This window comes from Giraffa tippelskirchi, chromosome 1 (assembly GCF_054371585.1).
Source record: "Giraffa tippelskirchi isolate mGirTip1 chromosome 1, T2T-mGirTip1v1.2.pri, whole genome shotgun sequence".
NCBI lineage: Eukaryota > Metazoa > Chordata > Mammalia > Artiodactyla > Giraffidae > Giraffa > Giraffa tippelskirchi.
In genome coordinates this window covers 222,195,336-222,213,171 of record NC_137275.1, presented here as the reverse complement: position 1 = coordinate 222,213,171, position 17,836 = coordinate 222,195,336, and the positions used below count along the sequence as shown (strand labels likewise).

Sequence of the window (17,836 nt, the reverse complement as noted above, 5' to 3'; positions counted from 1 at the left end):
GACAAAGGGGAAATGAATGCCTAGATATTTTGAGGTTAAACAGCATCCTTGTACATAATACATTGGTCAATGACAAAATCACAAGGGAAAAATTTAAACATACTTTGAACTAAATAAAAATGGAAATACAACCAATTAAAATTTGTGGGATACAGTGAAAACCATGTTGAGTTAAATTTCTAGCACTAAATCCGTATTTTACAAAAAGAAAGGTATAATATCATTAAGAATACTTCCATCTCTAGAAAGTAGAGAAGTAAGAGCAAATTAAGCCTAAAACAAGAATAAAGTAATTAATAAAAGCCAGAGAATAAATTAATGACTTTTAAAACAGGAAAATAATAGAGAAAATCAATGCAACAAAAAACTATCTATTTCAAAAGATTAATAAAATTGATATGAATCTGGACAGGCTAAATATGAAAAAAAGAAGGCACAAATTATGAATAAATCAGAAATATAAGTGGAGTACTGGTATCTTGGATGACTGATACATTGGACATTGAATGATAAAGGAGAAATTGAAAAATCATAAGTCCAGAAATTTTGGCATAGATGAAATTCACCAAATCTGTGAAGGACTTAAAATACCAAAACCTTTTTTTTCAATAGCTGTAACATTGATTTATAACATTATATAAGTTTCATGTTACAACATTTTATTTCAACTTCTTTATACACTACAATGGGCTTCCCTGGTGGCTCAGGAAGTAAAGAATCTGCCTGCAGTGAGGGAGACCTGGGTTTGATCCCTGGGTGGGGAAGATCCCCTGGAGGAGGGCATGGCAACCCACTCCAGAATTCTTGCCTGGAGAATCCCCATGGACAGAGAAGCCTCGTGGGCCACAGTCCATCGTGGACAGAGGAGCCTCGTGGGCCACAGTCCCCGGGGCTGCAGAGTCGGACAGAACTGATGACTAAGCACAGCACAGCACACACTACAACATGCTCGTCACCAAAATTTTATTTTAGATTCATCACCACATGGTTGGTTCCCTTTACCCAATTTGTCCTCCCGGCCACTCCTCCCTCTCTGGTAACTGCTACTCTGTTCTCTGTATCTACAGATTTGTTTTTGCTTGACTGAGGAAATATTGGTCATCTGAAGATAATTACATATATTTAAAAATTCAGTAATTGATAGACTTCCAAAAAGCATCACCAATCCAAGCTGGTTTTACAGGTGAATTCTACCAGATACTAGTACTGTATATATAAAACAGACTTTTGCAGAAAACCGAGGCAGAGGGGACATTTCCTAACTCATTCTACGAGTTTAGCATTCTCCCACTAAGAAAACCAGATAAGATATTGGAAGAAAGGAAAACTGCAGCACAACATCTCCCATGAACATAAGTGAAAAATTCCTCAACAAAATATACCAAACAAAATCTAGCAATGTAAATGAAAACTGAAACTATATGACCAAGTAGGATTTATCCCAGGTATGCAAGACTGGTCCCAAAACTAATCAGTGTAATCCAGTAATCAGCAAGCAAAGAAGAAAAATCACATGACTACATCAATTAATGCAGGAAAGGTATTTGACAAAATCCAGCACCTCATGGTGATAAAAACTCTTTGCAAACTGAAAATAATAGAAGAAAGATTCTTCAACTTGATAAGGGATATCTACAGAAAACAAAACAGCCAAGGCTCAAATCATACTAAATGATCAGAAACTGAACACTTTCCCCTAAGAACAGAACAAAGCAAGGATGCTGCCACATTTTGTTACTGCAAGTACCACTATATCCCCAAATATAGTTCATTTGTTGGCCTTGTCTGTGGTATCAATTTTTCAATGAAAATACATAATTTTGATATAAAATTTCAAACTTTTCCCAAAACCTTATCGTTCATACATTTGGAGTCATATTTAACAAGAATCTCTCAACCACAGGGTCATAATTCTCTGTTACTATGACCTATTGGTTACATAATATTTTTTTCTTTTATATATAAGCCCTTGATGCATCTTGTGAAAGGCAGAACTTTAACATTCTTTTTCCCCACATAGTGATCCAGTTTTCCCAGTGTGTGTGTGTGTGTGTGTGTGTGTGTGTTAAGTCACTTCAGTCGTGTCCAACTCTTTGTGACTCTATGGACTGTAGCCCACAAGGGTCCACTGTCCATGGGATTCTTCAGGCAAGAATACTGAAGGAGATTGCCATGCCCTCCTCCAGGGGATCTTCCTGACACAGGGAGCAAACCCACGTCTCCTGTGTCTCTTGCACTGGCAGGCACGTTCTTTACCGCTAGCATCACCTGGGAAGCCCAGTTTTCCCAGCACCATCTATTAAATAATTTGGTTTTTCTTCATTTGTTAGTGGTACTATCTCCACCATATACTAAGTTGCTACATATGACTGGGATAGATTTTTAACTCTTGATATTCTTTATCAAGATTCTTTTAATTATTGCCCTTTAGTCTGTTTGACCGTTGCTATTTAAATCCATCACTTTTATTACTATAATTCTGTCTTCATGTCTGATAGGAACAATCCTCCCTTTGTTCTTCTTTTGCAAAATTCACTTAGGTCTTTGTGAAATTTTTATTTTTCCCTGTAGGTTTTAGAAAATTTGTCAGTCAATAAAATGTTGAAGTAAATGTTAAACTTTCCAGGTGTTTCAGGGTTGAAGACAACTTTGAAAATGCCATTTAGCATTTCAAGTGCTTGGCAAAACTGGATAACATGTAGGAGGCATTTGCTGTAGGCCAAACACTGTGCAAATTGCTTTTCATGCTTTATTGCATGTATTTTTCACAGAAACTCCATGATGACTGCATGCAATTACCTCATTTTATCAAAGACATAGAGAAAAGTTAAGGGACTTTGTCAAGGATTCTTTCTTAGAATGCATCACACTTGGGATTCAAATCAGGTGGTTTAACTTTATTTAGAGCAAGTTCTTAGCCATATACAGTTTTGTAGGTAATTAAACATGAATTGGAACTTGAAACCCTACAGAGCAGGTTCCGTTTCCTCTAGGAAGCTGGTCATCAATACTTCCACACTATTTTACCCCTAATGGAAACCACAGGTTCTTCCTTGGGACTCACCTGACTCTTCATCTATATTGCTCTCTGGTGGAGCAAAAGTAGAAAATCTCTTTGGGGCCATGTGTCCACATCATGAAATTTGGAAATATTTATTTATATGACAACATTGGGATAACCAGGATAGATAACATAACCCCTCCCCCAGAGTTGGGTCAATGCTGCTTGAGTTTGATATATAATTTAGTAACAGGAGTATTAACGTTTAAACTGCATAGGTAGTAAGAGTGTTAAAAGGAAGAAGACACAGTTGCCCCAAGCAAAATAGTTTATTCATCATTAGAATTTGATCGTTGCTACTTATAGATTCAGAGAAGGCAATGGCAACCAACTCCAGTACTCTTGCCTGGAATATCCCATGGATGGAGGAGCCTGGTAGGCTGCAGTCCATGGGGTCGCTGAGAGTTGGACACAACTGAGCGACTTCACTTTCACTTTTCACTTTCATGCATTGGAGAAGGAACTAGCAACCCACTCCAGTGTTCTTTCCTGGAGAATCCCAGGGATGGCGGAGCCTGGTGGGCTGCCATCTATGGGGTCGCACAGAGTCGGACACAACTGAAGCGACTTAGCAGCAGCAGCAGTTATAGATTTGCTCATCAGTAAGCTATCCTGTAGGGCTTCCCTCGTAGCTAAGTCTCTAAAGAATCTGCCTGCAATACAGGAGACCTGTGTTCGATCCCTGGGTCAAAAAGATCCATCCCTGGAGAGGGAAATGGCAACCCACTCCAGTGTTCTTGCCTGGAGAATCCCATGGACAGAGGAGCCTGGAAGGCTGCAGTCCATGGGGTTGCAAGAGTCGGACACGACTTAGTGAGTAACTGCTGCTGCTGCTAAGTCACTTCAGTTGTGTCTGACTCTGTGCGACCCCACAGACGGCAGACCACCAGGCTCCCCCGTCCCTGGGATTCTCCAGGAAAGAACACTGGAGTGGGTTGCCATTTCCTTCTCCATTGCATGAAAGTGAAAAGTGAAAGTGAAGTCGCCCAGTCGTGTCCGACTCTTAGCAACCCCATGGACTGCAGCCTACCAGGCTCCTCCATCCATGGGATTTTCCAGGCAAGAGTACTGGAGTGGGGTGCCATCACCTTCTCCGTTAGTGACTAAACCACCTTACTATCCTGAGCCCAAGGAGGATAACCCTTCATCCTCCTAAATCCCACAACTGCTTGAATGTTTCACTTCAGATGATACCATTATCCAAATGGGGACATTACTCTTGCATCTCGTTCTTTTTTCCTGGTCTCTGTGGAGCTATACTGTAGACTTTGGCATGGTAGCAATAACAGTTGACATGCTCATTAATTAAAACTTAGACTTTCATTTCTATAACATCCAAAGTCAAAAAAGTATTTCATTATTTACACTAAGCTCTCAAAGGAAAAATTAAAAGATTGAGTGGCTGAAGATAGGACACATAAAGTCGTAGGAGGCTTTGCTTCAGCAGCCCACCAATTCATGAGTTGACCTCTAATATACTAGAACATGTGTTTATTCGTGTCCAGCTCTTAGCTTCCCCAAGACTATGCGCTGTATCTGTGCCTGTTGAAGTTTGTCTCCACTTTGTACATGATCAGTGAGTTTTATTTCAGCCATCCTGACATCGCAAGAGGGATACAAATGAAATGAGAAGTTTTTCATTAAACATCATAACATAAATATTAAGATTATAATATTAATTAATATTGTAATAGTAACAGAATAAAATGTTAGGTGACATGAGTAGGATGTAAACCTGTAATAACTGTGTATGTAAACTGTATATGTAAACATGTAATAACTGTGTATATTGCCTCCTTTGTCTCTCAACTACTCAGCCATCAAACCAGTCAATTTCAACTTATAAACAACATTCAGAATGGCCCTGCTCCCAAATCAGTTGTTCCTGTCTATTTTGGATCTTTAGCCTAAAGTCTCCATCTCCCCATTCATTGTTTATTTGTTGTTAAGTCGTATTCAACTCTTTCACGATCCCAGGGACTGTAGCCCACCAGGCTCCTCTGTCCATGGATCTCCCAGGTAGGAATACTGGAGTGGCCATTTCCTTTTCCACGGGATCTGCCTGACCAGGGATTGTACCCAAGTCTCCTGCGTTGCAGGAAGATTGTTTTTACTGCTGAGCCACCAGGGAACCTCTCTAAAACTAAACTGAGATGTGGTAAACACTACTTAAAGCTTATTTCAAGGACCCCCAGTTGCCATAAAGTTCAAGTTCCTCACTCTTGTTTTTCAGTTGCCAAGTCGTGCCCAGCTCTTTGCAGTCCCGTGGACTGCAGCACACCAGGCCTCCCTGCCCTTGACTCTACATGGCTCATAATTCGGCCCCAACATACATTTCTGCCCTACCTCAGTCATGCCCTAAGCTATACCTGGCACCTGAGGCAGACAACAGAAATACAGTTGAGCAAGGTGAGAGTTATGGGCATTGTCCCTCTTCGTCTTGATTGACACACATTGTTGTTCAGTCACGCAGTTGTGTCTGATTCTTTGTAACCCCATGGACTGCAGCACACCAGGCTTCCCCGTCCTCCACTGTCTCCTGGAGCTTACTCTAACTCATGTCTATTGAGTCAGTGATGCCATCCAACCATCTCACCCTCTGTTGCCCGTTTCTGCTCCTGCCTTCAATCTTTCCCAGCATCAGAGTTTTTTCCAATGAGTTAGCTCTTTGCATCAGGTGGCCAAAGTATTGGAATTCAGTTCTACATATATATATATTTCAGATTGTATTCTGTTATGAGTTATTACAAGTCTGGCTTTTAGCTGCCATGCTTCCTGTTCTGGACCTTGGTGGTTAAGAACATGGGCTCTGGAACTGGACTACTTGAATTTGATGCTGGGCCTATTAAAGTTAAAAGTAACTCACTAACTTAAAGTAAGTTACCCACACACCTTTAGGCAACTTTGGGTAAGTTACTCTAACCCTCTCCCTTCCCTCATCTCAGAACTAAGGATAGTAACTCGATCACAGGCTTGTTGAGAGAATTACAGGCAATATATGCAAAGTGCTAAGCCCAGTGCAAGCACGTGGTACACTTTCAGTTAATATTAGTATTATGATGATGACTGCATATTTCCCAAAGCTGAAATGAAGCCCTGAGATCTCCTGGGAGACATCCCTGACCCAACAATATTCTCTGGATACACAGCTCCATGGCTTTACTTGTTTTTTAGCTATTTTAATGTGCTCATTTGTTGTCAAATATAATGGCTTGTTTGTTGATACAAGGGAAAAGATAAGCTTGAAAAAAATAATCTTTTCATTTTATCCAAGAATCTCTCTCAATCTTGTTTTGCCTCCATCTATCTTCTTCCTGCTGGGTTTGTTTTTCTTGCCACTCTGCGCTTCTTTCTGCTATCTGTGTCCCTCACTGCTTTCTCAACTTGCTTGATTACTTCATTTTGCTTTGCACCCCCTTTAGCTTCACTTCATATCCTCCCACTCTGGCCCCTTGCATTTCCTGTTTTCATGTTTTTTTCCTCTCTCCTCTCTGCCTTTTCTCTATTTTTTTCTCTCTCTCCCTTTCTATTTCTCTTTATCACCTGTCTCTTCTTACTGGTTCCCTCTCATCCTTTTCTGTCTTATACCCTGTGCTTCATTACTTGGATTTAAAGCTTTTGTTCTTTATTCTTTTCATCCCCTCCAATCTGTTTTCCTCTCATTTTGTCTTTTTTCTGCCATCTCCCTGATATATTCCCGGTGTTTCTTTTCCTCCCCTTCCTCCTCTGTGCCCTCTCATGCCACCTACTCTGGATCCCCTCCCAGAGTCCAGGGTGGGATAGAGGCTGCTCTGCACCCTTGATGACCAGCTGGTCAGCAAAAAAGTGATTAGTCGCCCAGCAGCAGCAGAGAACAAGCTGTTTGAGGGAGCCTGGTGCTTGGGGAATGACTGGAGGCCAAGCAGAAAATGGAGTGGTCAGGAAGGAAGAGGAGGTGGTGTTTAATGGGATGGAAATAGAACAGGTGAGAGAAAATGAGATGGAAAAGCAGAGATGTACGACACTAGAGAATTTACTTGGAATGAGATTGTCATCAGATCAGCTGGGGGCAGAAAATGGAAAAAAAACAAGCCTGTTAAAGTGAATTCTTTGTCATAACCATGAGGCTTTTATTCTCAGCTTGCCTGCTTGCCTCCTCAGGACTGTTTTGTTCTTTCCTAACCATTTTGTTTGATCCTTCCTGTCTCACCAGACTTGCTATTCACTCAACCCTGTCCGATTCCCATTTGTTGATTTATTTTCTCAGTCACTTTGGAATGGCCAGGAGTTTAAAAAGAAACCATGTGGCTTAGCGGTTAGAAGTGCAGATTCAGGAGTCAGAGAGAACCTTGATTCTGGCTGTAAAAAAAAATCAAGATGTTTCTGTTATGCAAGAACATTGTAAAATTACCTCTTTGTAGATATGCAGATGACACCACCCTTATGGCAGAAAGTGAAGAAGAACTAAAGAGCCTCTTGATGAAAGTGAAAGAGGAGAGTGAAAAAGTTGGCTTAAAGCTCAACGTTCAGAAAACTAAGATCATGGCATCTGGTCCCATCAATTCATGGGAAATAGATGAGGAAACAGTGGAAACAGTGTCAGACTTTATTTTTTTGGGCTCCAAAACCACTGCTGATGGTGATTGCAGCCATGAAATTAAAAGACGCTTACTCCTTGGAAGGAAGGTTATGGCCAACCTAGATAGCATATTTAAAAGCAGAGACATTACTTTGCCAACAAAAGTCCATCTAGTCACGGCTATGGTTTTTCCAGTGGTCATGTATAGATGTGAGAGTTGGACGGTGAAGAAAGCTGAGCACCGCAGAATTGATGCTTTTGAACTGTGGTGTTGGAGAAGACTCTTGAGAGTCCCTGGGACTGCAAGGAGATCCAATCAATCCATCCTAAAGGAGATCAGTCCTGGGTGTTCATTGGAAGGACTGATGTTAAAGCTGAAACTCCAATACTTTGGCCACCTCATCTGAAGAGTTGACTCATTGGAAAAGACCCTAAGGCTGGGTAGGACTGGGGGCAGGAGGAGAAGGGGACGACAGAGGATGAAATGGTTGGATGGCATCACTGACTCAATGGACATGGGTTTGGGTAGACTCTGGGAGTTGGTGATGGACAGAGAGGCCTGGCGTGCTGCAGTTCATGGGGTCGCAAAGAGTCGGACATGACTGAACGACTGAACTGAACTGAACTGATTACCCAGCACAGGTCTTGGAACAGATTGACTTGGCCCGCAAGCCCATTTCTCTTTTTACCAGTTTTGTGCACTTGGCCATTTCCTAACTTCCCTGGCCCTGTTTTTCTTTGTCACAGAGATAACACTACTTACTCTCAGAGATAAGGTCGATGTGAAGATTAAATGAGACAGCTGATGTCAAGCTCTGTCCATATTTGTTGGCTTATTATTAATGTTTCAATACACGGTTCCATCATTTTCTTATTATATGTTGCAATCAGCCCTTTTTTTTAAAAAAAATATTAGAGTATAGTTGCTTTACACTGCTGTGTCAGTTTGTACTGTACAGCAAAGTGAATCAGCTCTATGTTTACATGCATAACCTCATGGGGATTTTTCTTCCCATTTAGGTCACCACAGAGCATTGAGTAGAGTTCCCTGTGCTATACAGTCAATTCTTATTAGTTATCTATTTTATACGTGTGTGTGTTAGTCACTCAGTCATGTCCAACTCTTTGCAACCCCATGGATTGCAGCCATTTTATGCATAGCAGTGTTTATACGTCAATCCTGATGTCCCAAATCATCCCATCACTCCTTCTCACCCCGATATTGGCCTTTTTGGATTACCTACTCTGCCCTGCCTTCTTTCTCTCAATAAGTGTTCCTTGCACACTTACACATGTGCAAGGATACAGCTTTCCTCCTTATTCAGCCAGCTTGCTTAAACTGGTGGCTGGGGAAAGGCCATGATTTGCTGAGCCCCAGTATCTGTATCCTGGCCAACTTCACAACTGCATTCAGCCCCACCCACCCATCTTCCCACCCTCCCTTCCTCTTAGTTCCTGCTGAGGAAAAGAGAAGGAAAAGTCTGAACCAGCTCCCAGGAGAGGCAGCCCACCCCATGAATCCACACTCCCAGCCTGAACAGACATCCATAATTAAATATACATCACATAACTCCCCCCAGTGGATGAGCCTGGCTCCCAGCACAAGTCTCATCACAAAAAGCTTTTCTTTCCATCTCTCTCCTCTCCACCCCAAACTTCACCACCCCCGGAGTCTGCCCTTTGGAAATGCTCTTTACACCCACCCCATGCTTTTAACCCTGGTATTAGGAGGGTGCAACCCAGCTGGAAAGCTCCAAAGAGGTTTGCACTCAATCCTCCTGAATGCTTCATTTCAACACAATAGGGCAGCTGGCCTGTGAACCAAAGGGAAACCAAAGGTTTCCTGGATACCCTGCTATTCTGCAGGTTGATTCCCAGCAAATCTCTCCTGCACTTCACCTCAGTTCCCTGGTTGGCACAATGCCAAGGGATGTCTGTCATTGCTTCTGGCTTTGGTGACCAGAATTCCAAACTCTATTCTGGTTAATACAGATGGGTATAGAGACTTTCTTTCTGTTTCATGTGTCCATTATATGTACAATAGTATACCTTTCTTAAAAATTACCACCAGTCTTGTTCTGTTGCCTCAGATAATGGTAGGTGAATTCCAAAAGCATGCATGTCTAAGGAGGGTTATGGAGAAGAACCATCTTCCTGAAGATGGTCAACAGTAGCAGGGTTATGTTGAGTAGAATTAGGAGTCTCTTCAATGTCAAGCCATCAAATTTTGAAAAGTATCAGGTACCACTCCTTCATATCTGAACTATTTTTAAAAAACCTGAAATACATTTATATAGGGATAAACTTAAGGATGAAGAGGAAAGAGAGGGCAATAAAGAGTTTTGGAACCAAATTTTAATGAAGAACCAAAACAATTCAGTGTCCAAGGAGGGGGAGGGTTGTCTCTTAGTGTGTATTTTATTCTGGTTGTCTGTTTAAGATAGGAGTTGGGATTTCATCATCTGTGGCCTTCTTCTCACATATTGCAAAATAGATACCTGTTGTCATGCTAACCTCACATCCCCCAAAGTATTTGTGGTAGGGACACAGCAGTGAAAGGGAGAAGATGGTAGTAGGTAAAGAGACTTCATTATATTTCACAATTTTAAGTTCTAGAAGGAAAAAGACATTCAAAGAGATAATGGGAAGCCAAAGCGAGGAGGGCAATGAAATCTAGGAAGAGGAGGAAATAGACAATGGTTGTTGTGTGTTGAAAATTGTGGTATATCAGGAAGGGACATTGGATTGGGGGAAAAAATAAAAGACATCTGACACCTAATCGAAATGGTGACACCTAATCTGAGATGGTGTGAGTCTTTGCAAACCTCAGTAGACCCATGTGTTAAAACAGGGAAACAAACCTTTCCTATTATAAAAAGTCACTATGAGAATCAATGGAATGAGGGCAGTGTGGGTGCATTGTTACCTGTACATACATAAGGACACGTTTATTTTAAAACCATATTCCTGAGTGACTGAAACGATGGTGACCCTAAGTTTCTTATAGAGTGGTACATCCCAGAGAGCCGGGCTCTTGGGTCTCTGAATGAAACTGCAAACTGTAAATGGGTCTTTGTGTGGTAGCCTTCCTCTCGGCTGAGCAGGAGACTCTGTAGGGTTAAGTCTCCAGGGCAGGATGTGAAGTAAAAGCACGCCCTCTGTTTACTCTGCCGTAAGGACTGTGCTCCAGGGGAGGCATAGGTTTCTTCCATGGGAAGGGGAGCAACTGACCATCCTGCATCTCTTCCGTGCACGGCTCACCTCCACTGCTAAGTGGAAACCCAGCCTTTTCTTCCATCTGACAGTACATTGATTTCTCCACTAACACAGTTGTGCTGGGTTAAATATCATTTGAAGTGATGCTGTCCTGTAGCGTCTGCTCTCACTCACAGAGGGCTTCCTTGCGAGCATCTTGAAGAGACGGACATTATGCATGTCTTTCTCACTGCTGATTGAACTGAACGGAAACACCTTATCAAAATGGACCCAGTCATAATTCCTTCCTGAGAGTTTGGGAGACAGAGAGGATATCTCTGAGTGTCCAGACACGTAAGCCCAACCTGTTTCTCTGATGTGGGTACCTTTCCCTTTCTCTCACTTTCTGAGCGGACTGGAAGAGTAAAGGGAGCTTTGGGGCTGGGAGAAGATAAAACACACCAAGATTAGAATTAAGATGGTTTGTTCCATCTGGACCTCAATATTAAAAACCAAGATTCAGTTGCATCTTTGCCTCAAGGTTCTATGAATTTCTGTCTTGTGCTTAGAATAAGGCTTCTTTTCATTTTTAATTACCCAGAGGTAGTTGCTGTGGTTTGAAACCAACTACATAATTTCTTCAGAAATCCACAGTGATTACATGAGAAGAGATTCGAGATTGGGGGCCTGAGGAGCATGAGGTCCAGTCTAGCAGTCTCACATAATACCGTGTATGTGACCTTATTATGGGCTTCCCTGGTGGTTCAGCTGGCAAAGAATCCGCCTGCAATGTGGGAGACCTGGGTTTGATCCCTGGGTTGAGAAGAAGGGAGAAGGGAAAAGCTAACCACTCCAGAATTCTGGCCTGGAGACAGCATGAGATCCAGTCCTGCACTCTCACATAATACTGTGTATGTGATCTTATTATACTTACTTACTAAGTATGTAATACTTTCTATGTGCTTGTTGACAAGTTGCTTTTCTTGAGCCTCAATTTTTCTTTTTTTACTTATATTCAGCAAAAACAAACAAACAAAAAAAACAAACAAAACTTGAGCTACCTTGAGGCTGATAGGAAATAAGAGATTTAGAAGTTTTATGAATTATGCAAATATGAAAATTATAAAAGATGTGTACTTAAAATATTTCTGCTAAAAAAGATCTGTAGTCTAAATCAGAGGCCCTCTAACCTCACATCCTAAAAGGTATTTTGGCCATATTTCTGTACAAGAACCAAGCTGGATTACATGTACACCCTTTCTTTAAAATGTTTTCATTTCCCTGTCATTGGTTGTTCCTATTCTGTTCCTCCCTTCTGCATTTGTATCTCCAGTAACCACCTCTCTCCTCTTCTAATCACCATTTCTCCTTTATCCAGGGTTATTTCTGTGCTCTCATTTTTTCTTTTTGATTTATTTTATTATTGAAGGATAATTGCTTGACAGAATTTTGTTGTTTTCTGTCCAACCTCAACATGAATCAACCATAGGTATACATATATCCCCTCCCTTTTGAAGCTCCCTCCTATCTCCTGTCCCATCCCACCCCTCTAGATTGATACAGAGCCCCTGTTTGAGTTTCCTGAGCCATACAGCAAATTCCCGTTGGCTATCTATTTTATATATGGTACGTTTCCATGCTACTCTTTCCATACATCTCACCCTCTCCCCACTCTCCCCATGTCCATAAGTCTATTCTCTATGTCTGTTTCTCCATTGCTGCCCTGTGAATAAACTCTTCAGTATCATTTTACTAGATTTCATATACATGCATTAGAATACGATATTTATCTTTCTCTTTCTGACTGTATAATAGGCTCTAGGTTCATTCACCTCATCAGAATTGACTCAAAAATGCGTTCCTTTTTATGGCTGAGGTATATGCCATTGGGTATATGTACCACTACTTCTTTATCCAGTCATCTGTTGATGGACATCTAGGTTGCTTCCATGTTCTAGCTATTGTAAATAGTGCCACAATGAACAATGGGATACATGTGTCTTTTTCAATTTTGGTTTCCTCAGGGTATATGCCTAGGAGCAGGATTGCTAGGTCATATGGTGCTTTTATTCCTAGTTTTTTAAGGAATCTCCATACCATCTTCCATAGTGGCTGTATCAATTTACATTCCCACCAACGGTGCAAGAGTGTTCCTTTTCTCCACACACTCTCCAGCATTTATTGTTTGTAGACTTTTTGATGATGGCCATTCTGACTGCTGTGAGGTGATATCTCATTGTACTTTTGATCTGCATTTCTCTAATAATGAGTGATGTTGAGTATCTTTTCATGTGTTTGTTAGCCATCTGTATGTCTTCTTCGGAGAAATGCCTGTTTAGGTCTTTTTTCCACTTTTTGATTGGGTTGTATGTTTTTCTGGTATTGAGTTGTATAAACTGCTTGTATATTTTAGAAACTAATCCTTTGTCAATTGTTATATTTGCCTTTATTTTCTCCCATTATGAAGTTGTCTTTTCACCTTGCTTATAGTTTCCTTTGCTGTGCAAAAGCTTTTAAGTTTAATCAGGTCCCACTTGTTTACTTTTGTTTTTATTTCTGTTACTCTAGGAGGTGGGTCATAGAGGATCTTGCTTTGATTTATGTCATCGTGGGTTCTGCCTATGTTTTCCTCTAAGAGTTTTATAGTTTCTGGTCTTACATTTAGGTCTTTAATCCATTTTGAGTTTATCTTTGTGTATGGTGTTAGGAAGTATTCTAATTTCATTCTTTTACATGTAGCTGTCCAGTCTTCCCAACACCATTTATTGAAGAGGCTGTTTTTGCCCCATTGTATATTCTTGCCTCCTTTGTCAAAAATAAGGTACCTACATGTGCATGGGTTTATTTCTGGGCTGTCTATCTTGTTCCATTGGTCCATATTTCTGGTTTTGTGCAAGTACCATACTGTCTTGATGACTGTAGCTTTGTAGTATAATCTGAAGTCAGGAAGCTTGATCCTTCCAGCTCCATTCTTCTTTCTCAAGGCTGCTTTGGCTATTCACGGTCTTTTGTGTTTCCATGTGAATTGTGAAATTTTTTGTTCTAGTTCTGTGAAAAATGCCATTGGTAATTTGATAGGGATCACACTGAATCTGTAGATTGCTTTTGGTAGCATAGTCATTTTCACAGAATTGATTCTCCCTATCCAGGAACATGGAATATCTCTCCATCTGTTTATGTCATCTTTGATTTCTTTCATTAGTGTCTTATAATTTTCTGTGTACAGTTCTTTTGTCTTCTTAGGTAAGTTTATTCCTAGATATTTAATTCTTTTTGTTGCAGTGGTGAATGGGATTGATTCCTTAATTTCTCTTTCTGATTTTTCATTGTTAGTATGTAGATATGCAAGTGATTTTTGTGTGTTGATTTTGTTTCCTGCAATTTTGCTAAATTCACTGATTAGCTCTAGTAATTTTCTGATACTATCTTTAGGGTTTTCTATGTACAATATCATGTCACCTACAAACAGTGAGAGCTTTACTTCTCTTCTGATCTGGATTCCTTTTATTTTTCTTCTCTGATTGCTGTAGCTAGGACTTTCAGAACTAGGTTGAATAACAGTGGTGAAAGTGGACACCCTTGTCTTGTTCCTGATCTTAGGGGGAATGCTTTCAGTTTTTCACCATTGAGAATAATGTTTGCTGTAGGCTTGGAGAAGGAAATGGCAACCCACTCCAGTATTCTTGCTTGGAAAATCCCATGGACAGAGAAGCCTGGTAGGCTACAGTCCATGGGGTCACAAAGAGTTGGACATGACTGAGCGACTTCATTATCATATACGGGACTTCCCTGGTGGCTCAGATGGTAAAGAGTCTGCCTGCTGTGCAAGAGACCTGGGTTCGATCCCTGGGTCAGGAAGATCCCCAGGAGAAGGAATGGCAACCCACTCCAGTATTTTTGCCTGGAAAATCCCATGGACAGGGGAGCCTGGCAGGCTACAGTCCATGGAGGGTCACAAAGAGTCGGACATGACTGAGTGACTTCACTTACTTTCACTTATCATATACGGCCTTTACTATGCTGAGGTAGGTTCCTTCTATGCCCATTTTTTGAAGAGTTTTAATCATAAATGGGTGTTGAATTTTGTCAGAGGTTTTTCTGCATCTATTGAGATTATCATATGGTTTTTATCTTTCAATTTGTTAATATGGTGTATCACATTGATTGATTTGCATATATTGAAGAATCCTTGCATTCCTGGAATAAACCCAACTTGATCATGATGTGTGCGCTTTTTGATGTGTTGTTGAATTCTGTTTGCTAAAATTTTTTGCTGAGGGTTTTTGCATCTATGCTCATTAGTGATATTGGCCTTTAGTTTTCTTTTTTTGTGTTGTCTTTGTCTGGTTTTGGTATCAGGGTAATGGTGACCTCATAGAATGAGTTTGGAAGTGTTCCTTCTGCAATTTTTTGAAAGAATTTTAGAAGGATAGGCATTAGCTCTTCTCTAAATGTTTGACAGAATTATCCTATGAAGCCATCTGGTCCGGGGCTTTTGCTTTTTGGGAGATTTTTGATCACAGCTTCAATTTCAGTACTTGTAATTGGGTTGTTCATACCTTCTATTTCTTCCTGATTCATCTTGGAAGACTGAACTTTTCTAAGAATCTGTACATTTCTTCCAGGTTATCTATTTTATTGCTATAGAGTTGTTCATAATAGTCTCTTATAGTCCTTTGTATTTCTGCATTGTCTATTGTAACCTCTCCTTTTTCATTTCTAATTTTGTTGATTTGATTCTTCTCTTTTTTCTTGATGAGTCTGGCTAAAGGCTTGTCAATTTTGTTTATTTTCCCAAAGAACAAGCTTTTAGTTTTATTAATCTTTACTATTATTTCTTTCATTTCTTTTTCATTTATTTCTGCTTGTATCTTTATGATTTCTTTCCTTCTACTAATTTTGGGGTTTTTTTGTTCTTCTTTTTCCAGTTGTTTTAGGTGTAAAGTTAGGTTGTCTATTCAATGTTTTTCTTGTTTCTTGAGGGAGGATTGTGTTGCTATAAACTTCCCTCCTGGAATTGCTTTTGCTGCATCCCGTAGGCTTTGAGTTGTCGTGTTTTCATTGCCATTTGCTTCTAGAAATTTTTTAATTTCCCTTTTGATTTCTTCAGTAACCTGTTGGTTATTTAGAAACGTGTTGTTTAATCTCCACGTGTTTGTGTTTCTTACAGTTTTTTTTTTTTCTCGTAATTGATATCTAGTTTCATAGCATTGTGGTCAGAGAAGATGCTTGATACGATTTCAATTTTCTTAAATTTACTGAGGTTTGATTTGTGACCCAAGACGTGGTTTATCCTGGAGAATGTTACATGCACACTGGAGAAGAAGGTGTATTCTTCTGCATTTGGATGGAATTTCCTAAAGATATCATTGAGATCCATCTCATCTAATGGGTCATTTAAGACTTGTGTTTCGTTATTAATTTTCTGTTTTGTTGATCTGTCCATTGGTGTGAGTGGGGTGTTAAAGTCTCCTACTATTATTGTGTTACTGTCAATTTCTCCTTTTATGTCTGTTAGTGTTTGTCTTATGTATTGAGGTGCTCCTATGTTGGGTGCATATTTATAATTGTTATGTCTTCCTCTTAGACTGATACCTTGATCATTATGTAGTGTCCTTCCTTATCTCTTGTAATATTCTTTATTTTAAGGTCTGTTTTGTCTGATATGAGGATTGCTACTCCAGCTTTCTTTTGCTTCCCATTTGCATGGAATATATTTTTCCCATCCTCTCACTTACAGTCTATATGTGTCTTTAGGTCTGAAGTCAGTTTCCTGTAGACAGCATAAATATGGGTCTTGTTTTTTAATCCATTCAGCCAGTCTGTGCCTTTTGGTTGGAGCAATTAATCCATTTACATTTAAAGTCATATTGATATATATGTTCCTATTGCCATTTTCTTAATTGTTTGGGGTTGATTTGGTAGATCTTTTTTCCTCTCTTATATATCTTGACTATATAAGTCCCTTTCACATTTGTTGTAAAGCTGGTTGGGTGGTACTGAATTCTCTTAACTTTTGCTTGTCTGAAAAGTTTTTTATTTCTCCATCAATTTTGAATGAGATCCTTGCCAAGTACAGCAATCTTGGTTGTAAATTTTTCCCTTTCAGTACTTTAAATATATCCTGCCCTTCCCTTCTGGCCTGCAGAGTTTCTCCTGAAAGATCAGCTGTTAAGCACATGGGGTTTCCCTTGTATGCTACTTGTTGCTTCTCCCCTGCTGCTTTAAATATTCTTTCTTTGTGTTTAGTCTTTGTTAGTTTGATTAGTATGTGTTTCTAACATTGAAGGTGGGAGGAGAAGGGACAACAGAGGATGAGAAGGTTGGATGCATCACTGACTCAATGGACATGAGTTTCAGTAAACACTGGGAGTTGGTGATGGACAGGGAGGCCTGGCGTGCTGCAGTCCATGGGGTCGCAAACAGTTGGACACGACTGAGTGACTGAACTGAACTGGCGTGTTTCTCCTTGGGTTTATCCTATATGGGACTCTTTGTGCTTCTTGGACTTGATTGATTGATTCCTTTTCAAGGTTGAATTCTTTCTTCCTTTTGGTTTCTGCCCTCCTAAGGTTGGTCCAGTGGTTTGTGTAAGCTTCCTATAGGGTGAGATTTGTGCTGAGTTTTTGTTTGTTTGCTTTTCCTCTGGTGGGCAAGGCTGAGTGAGGTGGCATTCCTGTCTGCTGATGACTGGGTTTGTATTTTTGTTTTGTTTGTTGTTTAGATGAGGCGTCCTGCACAGGGTGTTGCTGGTGGTTGGGTGATGCCCAGTCTTGTATTCCGGTGGTCTCCTCTGTGTGAGTTCTCACTATTTGATACTCCATAGGGTTAGTCCTCTGGTAGTCTAGGGCCTTGGAGTCAGTGCTCCCACTCCAAAGTCTCAAGTCTTGCTCTAGTTTCCCAGCTTGGATGTGGTGCCACCAGGATTTGAACTGTTGTCTCTTCTAACTCCAGCTGTTAGGCTCTGACAATGCCTAGAAGAGCATGAAGTGGGGACTACACAGGCTTCTGTTGGGGTTCTC

General features: G+C 40.4%; 1 long non-coding RNA gene across 3 annotated transcripts in view; it reads right to left on the bottom strand.

Moving 5' to 3' along the window:
- The window catches only part of LOC145540906 (uncharacterized), a 355,416-nt gene that overhangs the window by 253,429 nt on the left and 84,151 nt on the right, over positions 1–17,836 (bottom strand). The window contains exon 4 of one of the 3 annotated variants that reach the window (XR_014078640.1): positions 9,957–11,076. The exons of the other annotated variants lie outside the window; for them this stretch is intronic. This is a non-coding gene — a long non-coding RNA (uncharacterized LOC145540906). Of the gene's footprint in view, positions 1–9,956; positions 11,077–17,836 lie in introns of those variants that run through there. 3 annotated transcript variants of the gene reach the window in all.